The following is a 17,781-nucleotide window of genomic DNA, read 5'->3' as shown; positions in this document are numbered from 1 at the left end:
TCAAAAGAGAAGGATTCAAGATATTGCAAGACGTGTTTAGTATCCTGTAGATACGATGGCATTAAGGATACAAATGGTCGAAGAAAGTGATCCACGAATTTCGATAAAGGCTCTAAAAGGGACCCAATTCCAGATACTATCGGCCTCCCTGGAGGAGGTCGCTGATTCTTGTGGATTTTTGGGAGAACATAAAAGGCTGGTATTTTAGGATTTTTTTGGATCAGGAAGTCAGCCTCATTTTTCGTTATCCACCCAGCCTCTTTCCCTTCATCTACCAGTGACTTGATTTTCAGCTGTAATCGTCTAGTAGGATCTAATGCAATGCGAGTATAGAAAGTGGTGTTCTCTAGCGGTCTATGGCATTCTTGTCGATAGATCTCTGTATCCAAAATTACCGTCGCTCCCCCCTTGTCAGCTGGCTTAATCGTGATCAGGGGATCGTTACCCAAGTTAGAGACACATTCTCTCTCTGAGTTGGACAAATTGCAAAAACCTTGTTTAGTGTGGCTAAGGCCCAATTCATAGTCCTTCAGAACCGCCTTTTCAAACGTGAGGACTTCAGGAGGGACCTGTTGTGAAGTAGGCAAAAAAGTAGATTTATTGCGGAGTCCTGTATTGGAGCTCTCATCAAGTGTTTCTGTCTCTACATCACTAAAGAAAAAGCACAGACGTATTTTTCGAAAAAATTCTGCCAATTCTTTGTGGGTCATAAAATCATCGCCAAGTTTTGTGGGTACAAAGCCTAGACCTTTGGACAGAACACAGATCTCTAATTGCGTGAGCGATTTGCTGCTCAAATTAACAATTAAGTTGTTAGCTCGCTCGTGGAGGCTGCCATGCTCCTCGTGATTCTCTGTTCCAACACAGGGTCCCAATTGACTCTGGGGGTCTCTGGTGTCTGACCTCTGTTGCCTCTCCTGCGTCCTCTCCGTCCTCTGCCCTGTCCCAAAAAAGGTTTGTAAGACGGGCCACCGTAGGGTGGGCCAGGGTGAAAAAGAGGGGGTGGAAAAGACCATGGTTGTGGTGGCCACCAAGGTGTTTGTTGATTCTGAGGGAAGGAATAGCCTCTGCCTCTGCCCCTGCCTCGCCTTTGTTGACGAAAAAGAGATTGGTCCGTATCCGAGTCAGTGGAGTCACTCCACTCGTCAGAGTTGGAGGTCCACTCATCCGTATCTCTGCGCCAACCTCGTGTACCTTTCTTATTACCCTTTTTAATAAGACCTGCCTGGTAACCATCAGCAATGTAAGGATACACCTTTTCAAGAGAGAATCTGTCGAGATCTTTCTTGAGTTTGTCAATTTTGTACTTGACCAGGTCGTCTTTGATCTCGTTCAGATTTTTTGTAATCTCATCAAGCTTCTTTTTGTATACTGAGATCTGTATGCCTGATTTAAGCTGCGTTTCCAGAGTTTGGATTTCGATGACTAGTTGATCAGCTGTTTCTTTCGCTGTCGTGATTATTAAGACGAGCCAATCCCTGGTACAGCGCCAGGCTATTTTGGACCAATTAGTAACAAAAACTTTGTTGTCTAGAAATAGTCTAGGGGTATTAGATACGATAAGGCCAGGAGGAGCTATATTCCCTCTAAGATATTCTGTCAAAATGGCGGCATGTAAAATGGTACGTACTTGTTGTTTTTTGATGTTGCTAAGTTTCGTCCATTCTTTTGCATTAGATAAGGTCTGTGAAATATGAGTATCTAGGATGCTGGGTGTATCAAGTATTGCCTGTAGTGTATCCTCATCGAAAGCCAAACCTGTGTATTCAGTCATGTCCACACAGGGGTTAATGCTAAAAAAACATCAAGTAATGAGATAAAGTTAAGTGTCCACTGCAACAGAACAACCAATCGAACCAATCAAAAACCTAAAAACACTAAGACCCACAGCAATTGCTGTACTAAATATGTATCACACTAAGGGGTTCGAATGGTGGAGTAAAACAAAGCATCAGGCATCACTAACTCCAAATGAATGTATCTCACTAAAAGTGATGAAATGCTACTGCCTTAAAAAGCAAAATGAGTGTGTGTAAAGAAGGGAGGCAAAAGAAATCTTTTCTTTAAAAGACGAGAACCCTCACTCACCCGAGGGTGACATGCTTCATCATTGGGTCCCCTCTTGCACACTGTAACCGCAAGGTATACAGTGTGGGCTACAACTCTCAAAAAGGGACAAGAGAGGAGCGTGAGGTGTTTTAATGGGGATACCAAAGTTGGCAGGGGGAGTAAGGGGCAGAGTGTGAATATAAACAAAATGTGGGTAAATAAAACTAGCTACAGGGTAACAAAGTCAAATTTAATAGTAGTTCCCATCAGCTAGAGTTAAAATGAGGTGATCTAGGATTGACAAGCCACGAGGTCCAGGAGGTGTCGACGATGACCAGGAGCTGGATTCGGAGTGTCCCACAAAGTCTGGACAACAATTGAAGCCAACAAGCCTTGGCAACAGCAAGTCTCGTGGAAAGTGAAGTAAGTCAACAGTGCAGACCAGCAAGGTCTGAGGGACTCTCCCAGTGAGTGTAAGTCAGGGCAGGCCTGGAGAAACCAGGGGAGCCCTTTGGTTCTGTAGAAAAGTCTTCAGGGGACCCACAAGCCAACCGGCAAGGGATCACAAAGACGCCTCGGGAGGATTCACTCACCAGGAGCCCACGGTCACTCGGGACAAGGTAGGCCTCTGATATTCAGAGAAAATCCTGCTGAAGGCTTGGGCCATACATGGTCCAAAGCACAAGTTTGTAGAACGTCATGAAGGGGTTGCACTTGACAATAGTGCATGGTACCCGGGTATTGCTGTTCCTCGTCACTCGTGGGGTCTACTCACCTCAGCTTTGCTGGGGACTCACGATGGCCGTTTAGAAGTCAGGAAATCTACTTCTGGAGCTGCAGGGACTTCAGACTCCGGCAGGAGTGGGAAAGTTTGCGACCGTTGATGCAAAGTTTTGGTGCCTGCCAAGCAGGGGAGTCACTCCTTGACTCCAAGGGAGATTCTTCAGTCTTCCAGAGGTAGTGGAACGTTGAAGGTCCGGGATTCGTCTTCAGAGCGTCGTCCAGGGGTATCTAGTTTGCAATGGCAAGGGTTCCCTAACTTATACTAGAAGGAAGGGAGCTCTATGACCCCACCTATGGGAGGGTCAGGGGAGTGGGTGGCTACACCCACTTCCCTTTGTCCAGTTTCGCGCGAGAGCAGGGGCAGTTAGCCCCTGAAGAGGTTTAAGCTGGCATATGCACAGAGGAGCCTACTGCTCCCCCAGTGCAGGACTTCAAAGCACTCTAGGAGTGCACACCCACCCATCCCCAATACACTAAATCCTGTCTGGAAGGTGGTTACACCTCCCTGTGACAGGATGCCTATTGTTGGGCCTCCTCCACTGCGAGTTTCGGTCAGCAGCAGGAGGGCAGCCCAGTGTCTGTACTGGTGGTATCCATTTTGTGATGCCAGGGCTCTTCAGGATTCTACCGTGTTTCCACAGTAGGTACATGTCTATCCCTCTAGAAGGGTGGGATCATACTCCCACACCGGTTACTGGTGTGGGGGTATGATTTCAAAGCGTTTGACACCAAACACGACATGTTTTGATGCAGTCATCCCAAAGTTAGCATTTACCACTAGGTTATAATGCACTTAAGAGTATACGGTTTAACCGCATCCACAAACAGCTACAGAGAATGGACTCTGAGAGCTGCAGAGGGGTCCTGCTCAGGCAGAGGCACCCCCTCACATGGAAACCAAGCACCCTGCCCTCAGGATTGATAGGGCCTGCCTTAGGGGTGACTGATAGGTTTATATGTGTGTGTAAGGTGAGATATAGGGAACCTATACCTCAGTGAGGAGTGCTAACACTACCTCACCCAGGCTGCAGTAGCAGGCCTGTGGAGTCAGATTTAGTCTGCTTCCCAGCAGTGGCATAATACATGCTTCAGCCCCTGGTAGGCCTGTGAAGTACCTATGCCCTTGGTACCTAAGGTACCATATACTAGGGGCTCATAAGGTACCACAGTATCCAATCACTAGTGAATCTAATATGCACTCCAAGTTGTTTAATGAGAACAGAGAGGCTGGGGCCCTGATTAGCAGGGACCCAGCCAGACTATAGCCAGAAACCAGTGTAAACATCAGAAAAAAGGTGGGGGTGAAATAAATATAATCTAACATAGGTCAACAATCGGCGTTGGTGGCGGGGTATGTCCCAAGCCAGATAAGTTTTAATATCACTAACTGTTTACACTGATAGCGCGTGTCGCAGAGTGTTTTGTTAGAGCAACATCCTCGCGTTCTTATCTCAGCTTGTCCATAAGAGCGGATTCAACCCATTTCCCATGAGCACGAGTTATGCTTGTGGAATGAACAAACATATCCAACCTCCCTACAGCCCGCAAGCTACGTGCCACATACGCCAGCCATGGGATCTGTAGGGGCTTGTCTAATTGTAAGCTGTCTTGCAAGATCAGTCTACTAAAACCCAACTCCTCCGTTGTCCAGATTGAATTCCTGAGTTTTAATGGATTGAGGCGAAGCCGATCAGTTAAATAATCCATGCCTAATTCTTCGTAGACTATTTCATAGGGTGTGCTTTGGCAACCTCCCAGGGGACTCCTTAAAAACGTATTTTCTGCGACTTGGAGTGGGGCAACCTGACCGTATCCCCAGATTCTGCAACCATAACACACTAAGGGGGATACATTTAGCCCTGTAAATCACCAGGACCGATTGGGTGTGAGTGCGCCCCAATCGATGGGAAAAATACCTAACACCAAATATCGCCCTGCTAAAAGAAGAAACATTCTGATTGATGAGAAAATGACAATTGAGCTTAGAATCCAGTTGTATCCCCAGGTACTTGAACTTATCCACCCTTCTAATATGTTTGCCATCTATAACATATTTCATAGTTTTTGTTTTTGACGTGATTTAGAAAAATGAGTGGATAGGTCAAGACTCTTCATAAAATTAATAAAAAGAGTAAGAAGCGTATTCAGGCTTTTAGCAGTACGGGCCATTAAAACTGTGTCGTCCACATATAGTAAAGCAGGAATGGGAAGGCCTCCTACTCTCGGGACATCAACACATGCGAAAGTCAGGACCTGCTCCATGCTTTTGATATAAAATATAAACAAAAAAGGAGCTAAAATGCAACCCTGCCTTACCCCTCGCTGAAGTTTAAAGTGCTCAATGCATTCCCCAATGGGGCCAAACCTAACGCTGGCGGGGAGACCGTTGTGCAAATCACGCAGAAAATTAATTAAAACTATAAGAACATCCATCTGTTCCATCATCAACCAAAGCTTAGAGCGGGTAACTCTATCAAAGGCCGAGCTGAGGTCCATGAAGGCTAGATGGATGGCCCCTTCATGGCCCGAGTATACTTGCAGGTTAAAAGATAGAGAATCAAGGTCTGTCCTATTGTTCCCCGACCATGGCGAAGCCCGTACTGAAGGTCAGACAAAAAGCCTCGCTTCTCGTCCCAATCCATGAGGCGATTTAATAAGATCCTACCAATAATTTTCACCTTCGAGAATATGAGGGAGATGGGTCTGATCTATTGCCCTTTTTAAAAACAGGGTCTATTATAGACTGGGACAAAGTTAAGGGAAGATGACTAGATGCAGCAGAGTTTAAGTGCAGTGTCAGTATCGGGGCCCACAAGTCTATGCAATCCATGTATAGGTCACCCGGTACCACATCAGACCCTGGTGCCTTGTTTAAAGGCAACTGGAAAATAGCAGCTCTGATCTCCGACAGGCTAAAAGTTAAGTTACACTCTGTCCGGGGGCCATCTACAGGCTCCGGCTCTGCTTCGAGGCCATAAATGGCCCTAAAATGATCCACCCAGGCCTGATGGATGGCCCCCCTTCTTGGCCCGAGTAGTGGCAGATCCTACTCTCCTACAGGTTTGAACCCCCAGTTTTAAGGAGGGGCGGGGCACTGTAGTGTGATTGATTATATTTTTGTCTCTGGTTGCCTGTTTGCCACACTCTTAGACTTCGAGGTTCTAAAACATCATTTGAGCGACCACAACCTGTTGACTGCATCATTTTATTGGGATAATACAGCGCTGAGCTCTGCACCTGCTTATAAGGTGCCCACCACACTGCCTGATCAGGGTCGAAGGATAAAGTGGGCCAGCAGTGTTCCATCAGCCTTTGCCCAAAATGTGATTGTTTCGTGTCATGCTGATTTCCAAACCTGTCTGTCAGATGTAGAGCCACCACAGAGAATTTTGGCATAATTTACTAATATCTGCAGGTTTATTAAGTCTGCACTCCTTAAAATCGTTGCTTCGCCGGTCACCTGTGTGGTTAGATGATTTGACAGGCAATGCTCTAGAGCCCACAAGGACCTCTGGAATCTCTTGCATGCTAACCCCGTTGCCAAGAAAAAGTTAAGAAGGCCAGAGCGACCTTTAAGAAAGCCTGTAAGGATCGTAAAGCCCAAATCAAAGAAGAGACGTGGGACAAGTTGGTGATGGCTAGTCAGCAGCACAAAAGTGCTACCTTCTGGAGTGTCATAAACTCGTCCCTTTTCCATGAAGACCATCTTACCAAGCAGGCATGTACTATCCCATCTCAGGCCTGTGTGGATCATTTTAGGGCCATTTATGGCCTCGAGGCAGAGCCGGAGCCTGTAGATGGCCCCCGGACAGAGTGTAACTTAACTTTTAGCCTGTCGGAGATCAGAGCTGCTATTTCCCAGTTGCCTTTAAACAAGGCACCAGGGCCTGATGTGGTACCGGGTGACCTATACATGGATTGCATAGACTTGTGGGCCCGATACTGAAACTGGACTTAAACTCTGCTGTATCTAGTCATCTTCCCTTAACTTGGTCCCAGTCTATAAAAGTCCCTGTTTTTAAAAAGGGGCATAGATCAGACCCGGCCTGTTTCAGACCCATCTCCCTCATAGACTCAGAGGTGAAAATTATTGGCAGGATCTTATTAAATCGCCTCATGGATTGGGACGAGGAGCGAGGCTTTTCGTCTGACCTTCAATACGGGTTTCGCCATGGTCGAGGAACAATAGGACAGACCTTGATTCTCTATCTTTTAACCTGCAGGTATACTCGGGCCAAGAAGGGGGCCTTCCATCTAGCCTTCATGGACCTCAGCTCGGCCTTTGATAGAGTTACCCGCTCTAAACTTTGGTTGATGATGGAACAGATGGATGTTCTTATAGTTGTAATTAATTTTCTGTGTGATTTGCACAACGGTCTGTCCGCCAACGTTAGGTTTGGCCCCAATGGGGAATGCACTGAGCACTTTAAACTTCAGCGAGGGGTACGGCAGGGTTGCATTTTAGCTCCTTTTTTGTTTATATTTTATATTAACAGCATGGAGCAGGTCCTGACTTTCGCATGTGTTGATGTCCCGAGAGCAGGTGGCCGTCCCATTCCTGCCTTACTATATGCGGACGACACTGTTTTAATGGCTCGTACTGCTAAAAGCATGAATAAGCTTCTTACTCTTTTTATTAATTTTATGAACAGTCTTGACCTATCCACTAAGTTTTTTAAATCACGTCATGAACTTTCCGGACAGCCTAGTTATACCAGAGATCGAGGATCACCAAGGGTGAATGCACTGCTCCTCCCTTGGTATTTTCCAGGTATTTGCGGACTACTACGCTGCATCATACGCAGCTGTCCCGCGCTCCGATGCCAAAAACGGCACTCCTCTCCTTGATGAGATACCACTACCTAGACTTTCCAATGTGGAATCAATAGCCTCAGTCTTCAGAGTTTCTCTCCAGTGAGAATGCCTAGGGGCTACCATCTACACTCACACTTAATAAGTCGACACCCACCTCTGACCTGCACATATCTTTCACGAGCACTCTGGGAAACAAATGCATTTTTTATAAACATTTCAGCAAACCCAGTGGGTCACGGTAGTACATCGCTGGAGAGAGAGAAAGGTTGTACGACGCTGAATAGGGCAGAGGTCATTAAGGGGGTTGTTTTTGGTATTCATTGGATTGTCCCGTATAAGGTGGGCCGATGGCTGTCCAAGGTACACTCCGGCGGCAGCTACCTGTAGAAGATGCTCTGAGTGGGAGATTTTCTGGCAGGCGGTTGTCCTTTCATGGCAACACAGACTTCTGTAGTTTTAGTCTGCGTGTCCATGAAAGCCACGTGATGATGTGTTAACGAAGTCTCCATTTCATCCAGTGTGTGCAGCTGCCAATTACACACAGAGGCAGCATCTTAATGTTAAGTGAAATGTATTACTTCTTCAAGTGTAAAGGCACCTTTGGTAATTAGTCAAAAGGAGATGCTTACTCACCCCCAGAGGCAATAAACCACTGGGATTTTTGGCAGATATTTGCTGTACTGCAAAAGTGGTTCCACTTGTACATTTCCCTCTTGGGTTACCATATTTTAGTTAGGGCACAGACCTAACTATTGTAGGAATATTCCAGTAATTTTGTTTTTTAATTGTAGGTCATCGTTCTAAACTATTTTGTTTAGTTGTTTGGCAACGAAATCTGCCTAGTGATTTTTCTCCTGTTTTTATTATTTTGCGTATTCTGCATTTTTATTGCATATCTCTGTATGGCGCACTAGTAGCCATGCTATTAAGGCTCACGCCCATTCAATATTATAATGAAATAAAAAATGTAAAACTGAAAGATGCCGACTGGGACCGTTTGACCATCATCAGTTTGGCAGCTTTGAAAGATGACACAGCTATGAACTGCACATCCAATATGGTGTGTATGCTATACTGTTAAGCTGATCAGGGAGTTTTCAAAAATATTTACTCAAATTGAAGTGCTTTTTTGCAATACTTCTGATAGCTTGAGTAGCCACAAAAAATCTCCTTGCTAGAATGCAGACACTCTGGTAGCTAACGAATACGTTCTGTTATTTTCATGACAAAAGCCCCTCACCAACCCAATGGGTGGCATGCTTTATCATTGGGCCCAAACTGGCACTGGTCTTGGCGATCAAGTTGAGAGCTACTACCCTAATGTAAGGGGGGGGCTCCTGAGGTGTTTCTGAGGTAGGTAGCAGGTTGGGTGCTATTTGAGCACTTGTGGGTAATAGATAAATGGAGATACTGAGTAGAATTTGTTTAGATTGCATGCAGTCTGAGGTTGCAAAACTGTAGAACGAAACAACATTTTTTGGGTATAAAATAGTACTGTAGTAAGTAAGTTTGAAAAGCACTAGAATAGCGGTTCTTAACCTTTTGATTTCTGTGAATCCACTGAATGATTATTGGAAGCTGGGGACACCACTAAGCATTTTTTATGATTTTAACTTCAATGCAAAAAAATTCAAAAACAAGTATACACAATGCAAATGCTGAAATATTTAAAAGTGATGTTCAATTCATGATCAAATACAGAAAAAGGAGATAACATTTTTTATTTTGCGTCTATATTTGTCTACACTTTACTAATTTTTAATATTATTTAATTTTGTAAAACGATTGCTGGGCCCCTGAGTAGGCCTTGCAGACCCCCAGGGGTCATCGGACCACCAGTTAAGAACCACTGCACTTGACCAGGTGAACAGACTACCTCCTTACAGGCTACTGCTAAACCACTGATTCAGGTAGATCATCTAATCTGCTCAGGATCAGAAAGCGTAAAGAAAAGGCTTGACAGTTATATAAAGAGGTAAATAATCAGAGATTTAGGGCTGCGCTCACATGCAGCTGTAACTTGATGATCAAAGCAATTTCAGAAAGTAAACTTGGTAAATATTGCAACGATCAAAAAGGAGATTCTGCAAATACTGGATGTTTTCTGATGTTCACCCTTAAAGTTTGTCTCCCAGTATTAATTATGCAGGCGATGTGTGATCAATTTTGGATGCCCCGCCCTTTGGCATGTCATAAGATAGGGTTGAGTATACCTCCCTCGGACAGCTGAAGTGCATTCCTGTGGCTAGAGCCCAAGACAATGAAGTAAAGAGGGCAGAGTGACTTTTAGCAATTCCATAAACTTGCTAGCAAGGGGCCGCTGATTAGTTCCTCCTAAGCACCACTATTTGGCAGATGGTCGTGGTAAAGGCTAAGACTTTTGTGTTGACCAAGCTGAACTTATGCATCAATAAGTCCACGTCCCAAAGGAATTCATTTCACTCATTTTTAATTTTAACATGTTTTCTCGATCAGTGGCTGTTTTTTAAACGAAGGGCAACATTGTGATCTAGGCATTATACGTTATTATACAGTGGCCGAATATATGAAAAGAAACCTTGCTGTTATGTGGGTCTCTCGAAGGAGTGTTTCTCTGGATGGTGCACAGCATAATATAGATACAGCTAGCATGTTAATCTGGACAAGGAAATAGTCCTAACAAAATATTGTCCCAATCCTAGGTTATAATAGCTGACGGCTATTCTGATCCGTTTGATGCGAAGAGCGAGCTGAAGAACAAAGAGGGGAAAGGGGAAAACAACGGCTACATGGAACCATATGAAGCCCAGAAACTAATGACAGGTAACAGTCGATGTAGTGGGCCACTATTCCAATGTATTGTTGATTTAGAAACTATTGACCCTGGGCTGTAGTTTGTACAAGGTGCCTTATGCCCTCTTTTTGCCAGTGTGCTCTTACCAGTGCACACGTAGGCTATTTACTTCTGCTCTACTTTCATTATCCCCATTACAAGACGTCCAACAGTTAGAAAGTCGGAGTCTAGTCCACATTGCAAGCAAACTAAGAATCAGAACCGTCTAGTTTCCTGCATTTTGAAAGTTTTCTCCTTTTATCAGTGCTCAAAGTGGGTGGAATCAGGGGCGAGACGTGTCCTTACTTTTTGCATTTATCAATAACAGTACCCCCAACTTTTTGGGAAAGACAGCCGTCTTGGGACGGTTAATTCTGACAGTTTAAATGATTCATCTGAAGTGTAACACAGAATCTGCTGTGAAAACGAGGGAGGTGCAGACCGCTAAACAAGCCTTCTTGCCAGGGTGCCTCCTTGCCTGAAAGAAATGTAAATGTGCACAAATGGTCAATCTGCAAATGTAAAGGGTGCTTGGAAGCAGGTATTGGCTTTAATTAAAAGAATCACTTGAAGCTTCTTGATGAGGCATTTATTTTTTTGAGTGATAGTGCAAGGGAGTTACCATCTGAGCTGTGAACCGTGTCCTTTTAAAAGACTGTTATAAACAAATATGTACTACATACAGTCTGGGTATTGCTAAAATCTATATTTTGGAAGCTCTTTTTATCTTAAACCCATGGAGGGGAGGTTTAATTTAAAAAAAAGAAAAAAAGTTAACTTGCCTTCGCTGGTCCGGTTCCGCGCTGTCACTGCTTCTCTGCTCCTCTCCTTAACAAGAAGCAGGCAGCCTCCCGCCCCTCCCCTAAGCCAATCACAACGCTGTTATGGCAGCATTGTGATTGTTCGGGACGCCAACCAGCCAGGCTTCTATGGGGAGGCCATTTTCTCCATGTAGGCAGAACGGGAACAGGGGACTTAGCTGAGGCAGATTTCTTCGCCCTTTTCTTCTTGGGTGTTTCACCATAATCTGATTGGGTAGAATCCATATCAGTAGTGCCTGTATCAGTACGATTCTTATCTTTGCAATGGACTGTGCAACTGCGGAAGACGAGGGGACTGAATAACCATTGTCACCCCTATGACTCTGAGGGAGATTCACCAGAACGCCTCCGTGAAGCCACTCTGAACACATGGCTTTAGCTTTACTGGGTGCCTCTGAAGAACATGCTTGGGGATCTGGTGCTGGTGGATTTTGAAAGCCATGTCATTCCACAAAACTCTCTAATTACACAGTGATAGGTTTACAGGCAGCAGCCAGAGCCTGATTCACTGTAATGAGGACAGCAGTCTCAATAGCCCTGTTGAATGACTACTGTACAGAAGCATCCACAGTGTCAACTAAATTATCTTCCAAAAGGGGTCCCTGTTGTTCCTCATAGTAGGACTCTTACTCCTCCTCCTCAAAGGGAACCTGATCTTCCATTATTAATTAGATTTATAAATAAATCAAGGGTAAATGTCAAGTCTATCCAACCAACGATCAGTAAGGAGGGAGCCATCCCACATGCACACGGATCAACAATTATTCCAGCACTGAGCTCCTCAGCACCAGCTGTAGTCACAAATTATAGCAGTCCCAGAAGTCCAGGACATCACGAGCCAAGGATTTAATGGAGAGTGCACTCGCTCCACAGAACAGCCTAATTATTGCAGCCAAGTCGTCACCAGAATCACAAATGCATTCAGTTATGCAGCGGTAAGCCGAGCGTCGATAACCGCTATAGCTAATTTTAGTAGGATCGTGCGTAGCCCAAAAACATCCCGAACCAACCAAATTGGGCTATGCAAGTCTGTTTACTCAAGGCTCCGTTTTAATACTGGGCCTGATGTCAGGAAAGGCACTGATGCTTGTTACGCGAGAGACCACTATAATAAAAGACGCTCTGAAGAGTGATGGAAAAAGCGAAACAAACAAAGGCAATTTTAGACCGCTCCTGAAAGCAGGAGGGCACGAGACACCTGCGCGGCAGGGGCCGCGACGTTAAGCGAGTGCACAAAAAAAGACAAGAAAAAGGCATGCAGCTCATTCACCTGCACGCGAGAGCGTGGGGAAAGACCTGGCCAGGGACAATTATGCAAGGTACAATAAAATGTATACCACATGCACATTAATCAATATCAGAAAAGAAGAGCCACTTATCTCAGCTGCGAGCAGCAAAGAAAGAGGCTTTTATGATGTTGGTCTCCTTGACCATGATTGGTGGTTGAATGCAAAATATCATAGGAAATGATCATAGGAAATGTCGTTTTTTGTGTAATGTTAAAATGTTTTTCATTGGCTGCTATGTTTGCAGTAAAGAAAGAGAAACAATAATCTGAGCCTCCAGTCCTGAAACAGAATTGCATAACTAGCACCCCTGACGAGGTGCGGAAGCGCTTTGGTTAAATAAATTGTGTGATCCTGGGCAATTCATATGCTTCCTGTCCCTCTGTTCACAGATATAACAGTACATCAGAACTTTTTCAACAGGCTTAATAAAAGCAATAAACACAAAGAGAAAATCCTCATAAAAGGTACACAGTGCCGTATTTATTCACACATTCAGGGCTGGTTAACGGCAGGTGGCTGGGTTTCCAACTGTCTGAAGTTAAACATGCTCCTGAAGCTGCATTGTGCTGGACCTTCCTAAGCTGCAGCTACTCCCTCCCAGCTACCAACAGACACGACTTTTATAGCTCCGCCTGCTCCCCAGTATCTTCAGAGGAGCTCAGAGACAACTTTACCTCTATGCCACCCCAGCCTGCTCCCGGATCATCCCCTGCCCTTCCCCATCACTGATGATCCTACACACAGGTTTACCTCTGCACCACCCTGCCTGCTCCCCTGATCACCCCCTGCTCCTTCCCACCCTAGGAGACTCATACACAGCTTTACCTCTGCACCACCCCACCTGTTCCCTCCACACCCCCTGCTCTTCTCCACCCTGAGGACCCCATACACAGCTTAGCTTCCCAGATAACTCCCTCCGAGGACTCCATACACCGATTTACCTCTGCACCACCCTGCCTGCTTACCAGATTACTCCCTGCTCCTCCCCACTTCTGCGGACCTCATACACACCTTTACTTCTGCACCAACCCCTCTTACTCCCTGTTCACCCCTGCCCCTCCTCATCCCGAAGACCCCATACACAGTTTTACCTTTGCTCCTTCCCTCCCCGAGGACCCTATACACAGCTTTACCTCTGCACCACCATGCCTAATCCCCAGATCACCCCCTACTCCTCCCCACCCCGAGGACCGCATACACAGCTTTACTTCTGCGCCACCTCCGCCTGCTCCCACGATAACCCCCTGTCCTTCCCAGCCCAGGGGGACTCCATACACAGCTTTACCTCTGCACCGCCCCACCTGTTACCTGAACACCCTCTGCTCCTCTTCACCCTGAGGACCTCTTACACAGCTTTACTTCTATGTCAGCCCCGCCTACTCCCTGTTCACCCCCTGCCCCTCCTCATCCGAAGACCCCATACACAGTTTTACCTCTGCACCTCCCCCCCCCATTTCCCATATCAGACTCCCGCCCTACCTCTTGGAAACACCGGAGACCAGATGTGGAGTACCCCAGGGATCCTCCCTCAGCCCCACCCTCTTCGACATCTACATGTCCCCCCTCGAAACTATCGTCAGAAAACACAGGCTCAACATTGTCTCCTACGTTGACGACACCCACCTCATCCTCTCCCTCACCAAAGAACCCAACATCATCAAGCCCAACTCCCAAGAAGGGATGAAAGCCATCGCCACCTGGATGAAGAAGAGCTGCCTGAAAATCAACTCAGAGAAAACAGAAGTTCTCATACTTGGCTCCACCCCATCCGCATGGGACGACATCTAGTGGCCCCTGGCCCCTGGAAACCCTCCCACTCTGACGGACTATGCACGAAACCTTGGCATAATACGAGACTCATCGCTCACAATCAAAGGCCAGATTAATGCTGTATCCTCGGCCTGCTTCAACACCCTCCGCATACTCCAAAAAACATTCAGCTGGATCCAATCCGAATCCAGAAAAACTGTCATGCAAGCCCTCATCAGTAGCAGACTGGACTACGGCAATGCTCTCTATGCCAGAAACAGCAAGAAACTACTACGGAAACTCCAAACTATCCAGAACGCCACAGTCAGACTGATCCTAGAACTCCCTCGTCGCAACCACAACACCCAACACCTCCGAGATCTCCACTGGCTCCCCATCCAATGAAGAATAACCTTCAAGCTCCTCACCCACCCATGCAATATTGGACCAGCATACCTAAACAACCGCCTCACCTTCCACGCACCCAAGAGACACCTCCGATCAGCTGACCTCTCTCTGGCCACCATCCCACTTATCTACAAGACCAGAATGGGAGGAAAGGCCTTCTCTTACTTCCCAGCCAAGGCCTGGAACACCTTCCCCCATCACCTCCGGCGAATCCCTATACTGCTCCTGTTCAGGAAGGACCTCAATACCTGGGTCTTCGGATGACCCGAATACTCAACGAAGCGGTCTCGCCCTTCCCCCCCAGTGCCTTGAGACCCTTGCAGGAGAGTAGCTGTGCTTCACCAACCCCTTATTGATTGATTGATTGAGATCCCTCCATGCTCCTCACCACTTCCGAGGAACGTAGACACAGCTTAACCTGTGTAACTACCTCGCCTGCTACCTGATCACCCCCTGCTTCTCCACACCCCGAAGAGCCCATACACAGCGTTACCTCTGCACCACCCTCGCCTGCTCCCTGATCACCCCCTGATCCTTCCCACCCCAGAGAACCCATAGAAAGCTTTACCTCTGCACCAATCCTACTCCCTGATCACGGCCTCCCTACCCCAGAGGGCCCCATAGAAAGCTTTACCTCTGCACCAGTCCTGCTTGATCCCCTATGACCTCCTGCCCCTCCCAACCTCAGACACAAATTTACCTCTGCACCAGTCCTGCCTGATCAACCCTGCTCCTCCTCATCCTGAGGGTTCCATACACAGGTTTACTTCTGTACCACCCTCGCCCGCTCCCTGATCACCCCCTGATCCTTCCCACCCTAGAGAACCCATAGAAAGCTTTACCTCTGCACCAAACCTACTCCCCCATCACGGCCTCCCTACCCCAGAGGGCCCCATAGAAAGCTTCCTCTGCACCAGTCCTGTCTGATCCCCTATCACCTCCTGTCTCTCCCCACCTCAGACACAGATTTACCTCTGCACCAGTCTTGCCTGATCAACCCTGCCCCTCCTCATCCTGAGGGCTCCATACACAGCTTTACCTCTGCACCACCCTCGCCCGCTCCCTGATCACCCACTGATCCTTCCCACCCCAGAAAACCCATAGAAAGCTTTACCTCGGCACCAGTCCTGTCTGATCCCCTATGACCTCCTGCCCCTCCCCACCTGAGACACAGATTTACCTCTGAACCAGTCCTGCCTGATCAACCCTGCCCCTCCTTATCCTGAGGCCTCCATACACAGCTTTACCTCTGCACCAGTCCTGCCTGATCCCCTATGACCTCCTGCCCCTCCCCACCTCAGACACAGATTTACCTCTGCACCAGTCCTGCCTGATCAACCCTGCCCCTCCTCATCCTGAGGGCTCCATACACAGCTTTACCTCTGCACCACCCTTGCCCGCTCCCTGATCACCCACTGATCCTTCCCACCCCAGAAAACCCATAGAAAGCTTTACCTCGGCACCAAACCTACTCCCCGATCACGGCCTCCCTACCCCAGAGGGCCCCATTGAAAACTTTACCTCTGCACCAGTCCTGCCTGATACCGTATCACCGCCTGCCCTCCCCACCTCAGACACAGATTTACCTCTGCACCAGTCCTGCCTGATCAACCCTGCCCTTCCTCATCCCGAGGGCTCCATACACAGCTTTACCTCTGCACCACCCTCGCCCGCTCCCTGATCATCCCTGATTCTTCCCACCCCAGAGGGCCCCATAGAAAGCTTTACCTCTGCACCAGTCCTGTCTGATCCCCTATGACCTCCTGCTCCTCCCCACCTGAGATACAAATTTACCTCTGCACCAGTCCTGCCTGATCAACCCTGCCCCTCCTTATCCTGAGGCCTCCATACACAGCTTTACCTCTGCACCAGTCCTGCCTGATCCCCTATGACCTCCTGCCCCTCCCCACCTCAGACACAGATTTACCTCTGCACCAGTCCTGCTTGATCAACCCTGCCCCTCCTCATCCTGAGGGCTCCATACACAGCTTTTCCTCTGCACCGCCCGCTCCCTGATCTCCCCGATCACGGCCTCCCTACCCCAGAGGGCCCCATAGAAAGCTTTACCTCTGCACCAGTCCTGCCTGATCCCCTATCAACTCCTGCCCCTCCTCACCACAGACACAGATTTACCTCTGCACCAGTCCTGCCTGATCAACCCTGCCCCTCCTCATCCTGAGGGTTCCATACACAGCTTTACCTCTGCACCACCCTCACCCGCTCCCTGATCATCCCTGATTCTTCCCACCCCAGAGGGCCCCATAGAACGCTTTACCTCTGCACCAGTCCTGTTTGATCCCCTATGACCTCCTGCCCCTCCCCACCTGAGACACAGCTTTACCTCTGCACCAGTCCTGCCTGATCCCCTATGACCTCCTGCCCCTCCCCACCTCAGACACAGATTTACCTCTGCATCCTGAGGACTCCATACACAGCTTTACCTCTGCACCACCCACGCCCGCTCCCTGGTCACCCCCTGCTCCTCCCCACCCCAGAGGACCCTTAGAAACCTTCACCTCTGCACCCCCCCCCCCCCCCCACTCCTGCTCCTTCCTCTTCAATATTTTCAAGGTGACCACTGACTCACTACAGACTGGGTCTAGCTCAGCACTCACTAGTGCACGTGAAATCCCATTAACACAAACAGTGATAACTCCTGCACTTACTCCTGCACCAGGGATCCTGCTCTATTTGCAGCAAACTCCGGGGTCAGGCGGCAGATGTCAGGGTAGCATACTGGTCGCACTGCGCATGCGCAGACCCCTATACGTCACTGGATTCCAACTAGTAGCTGAAGATTAGCGCATGCGCATTTGTGACCCGTCTATCTTTTCACAAACGTAACCCGAGTTCAGCGCATGTGCAGATCTGCATTCACTACCTCCGGAAGTGATGTCCTCTGTTGTTGCAGCCAGTGAGCGTGACTCGCGCACAGTGGCGCTCTGAGACTGAAGCAGAGGCCTTATCTCCAGGCGCTGTGAGGCTTGGGGAGGTAGAGATGAGGCTGGGAAGTGGGGAGGTCCCCGCCGGAGAGAGGCGGAGCTCAGCCTACTGG

The 17,781-nt window shown here is 47.8% G+C and overlaps 1 protein-coding gene across 2 annotated transcripts in view; it reads right to left on the bottom strand.

Moving 5' to 3' along the window:
• Window positions 1-17,501, bottom strand: part of LOC146822374 (uncharacterized) — a 127,638-nt gene extending 110,137 nt beyond the window's left edge. The window contains exon 1 of one of the 2 annotated variants that reach the window (XR_014963272.1): window positions 17,393-17,499. The gene's annotated coding sequence lies outside the window, so the exon portion shown is untranslated. Of the gene's footprint in view, window positions 1-17,392 lie in introns of both variants that reach the window. The other variant, XM_085613461.1, reaches the window with a different exon arrangement.
• Between the last annotated feature and the right edge of the window lie 280 nt (window positions 17,502-17,781).

This window comes from Triturus cristatus, chromosome 6, assembly GCF_964204655.1.
Source record: "Triturus cristatus chromosome 6, aTriCri1.1, whole genome shotgun sequence".
In the NCBI taxonomy this organism is placed as follows: domain Eukaryota; kingdom Metazoa; phylum Chordata; class Amphibia; order Caudata; family Salamandridae; genus Triturus; species Triturus cristatus.
Note: the sequence above shows the minus strand (reverse complement) of the source record. Positions and strands in the feature narration are given on the sequence as shown.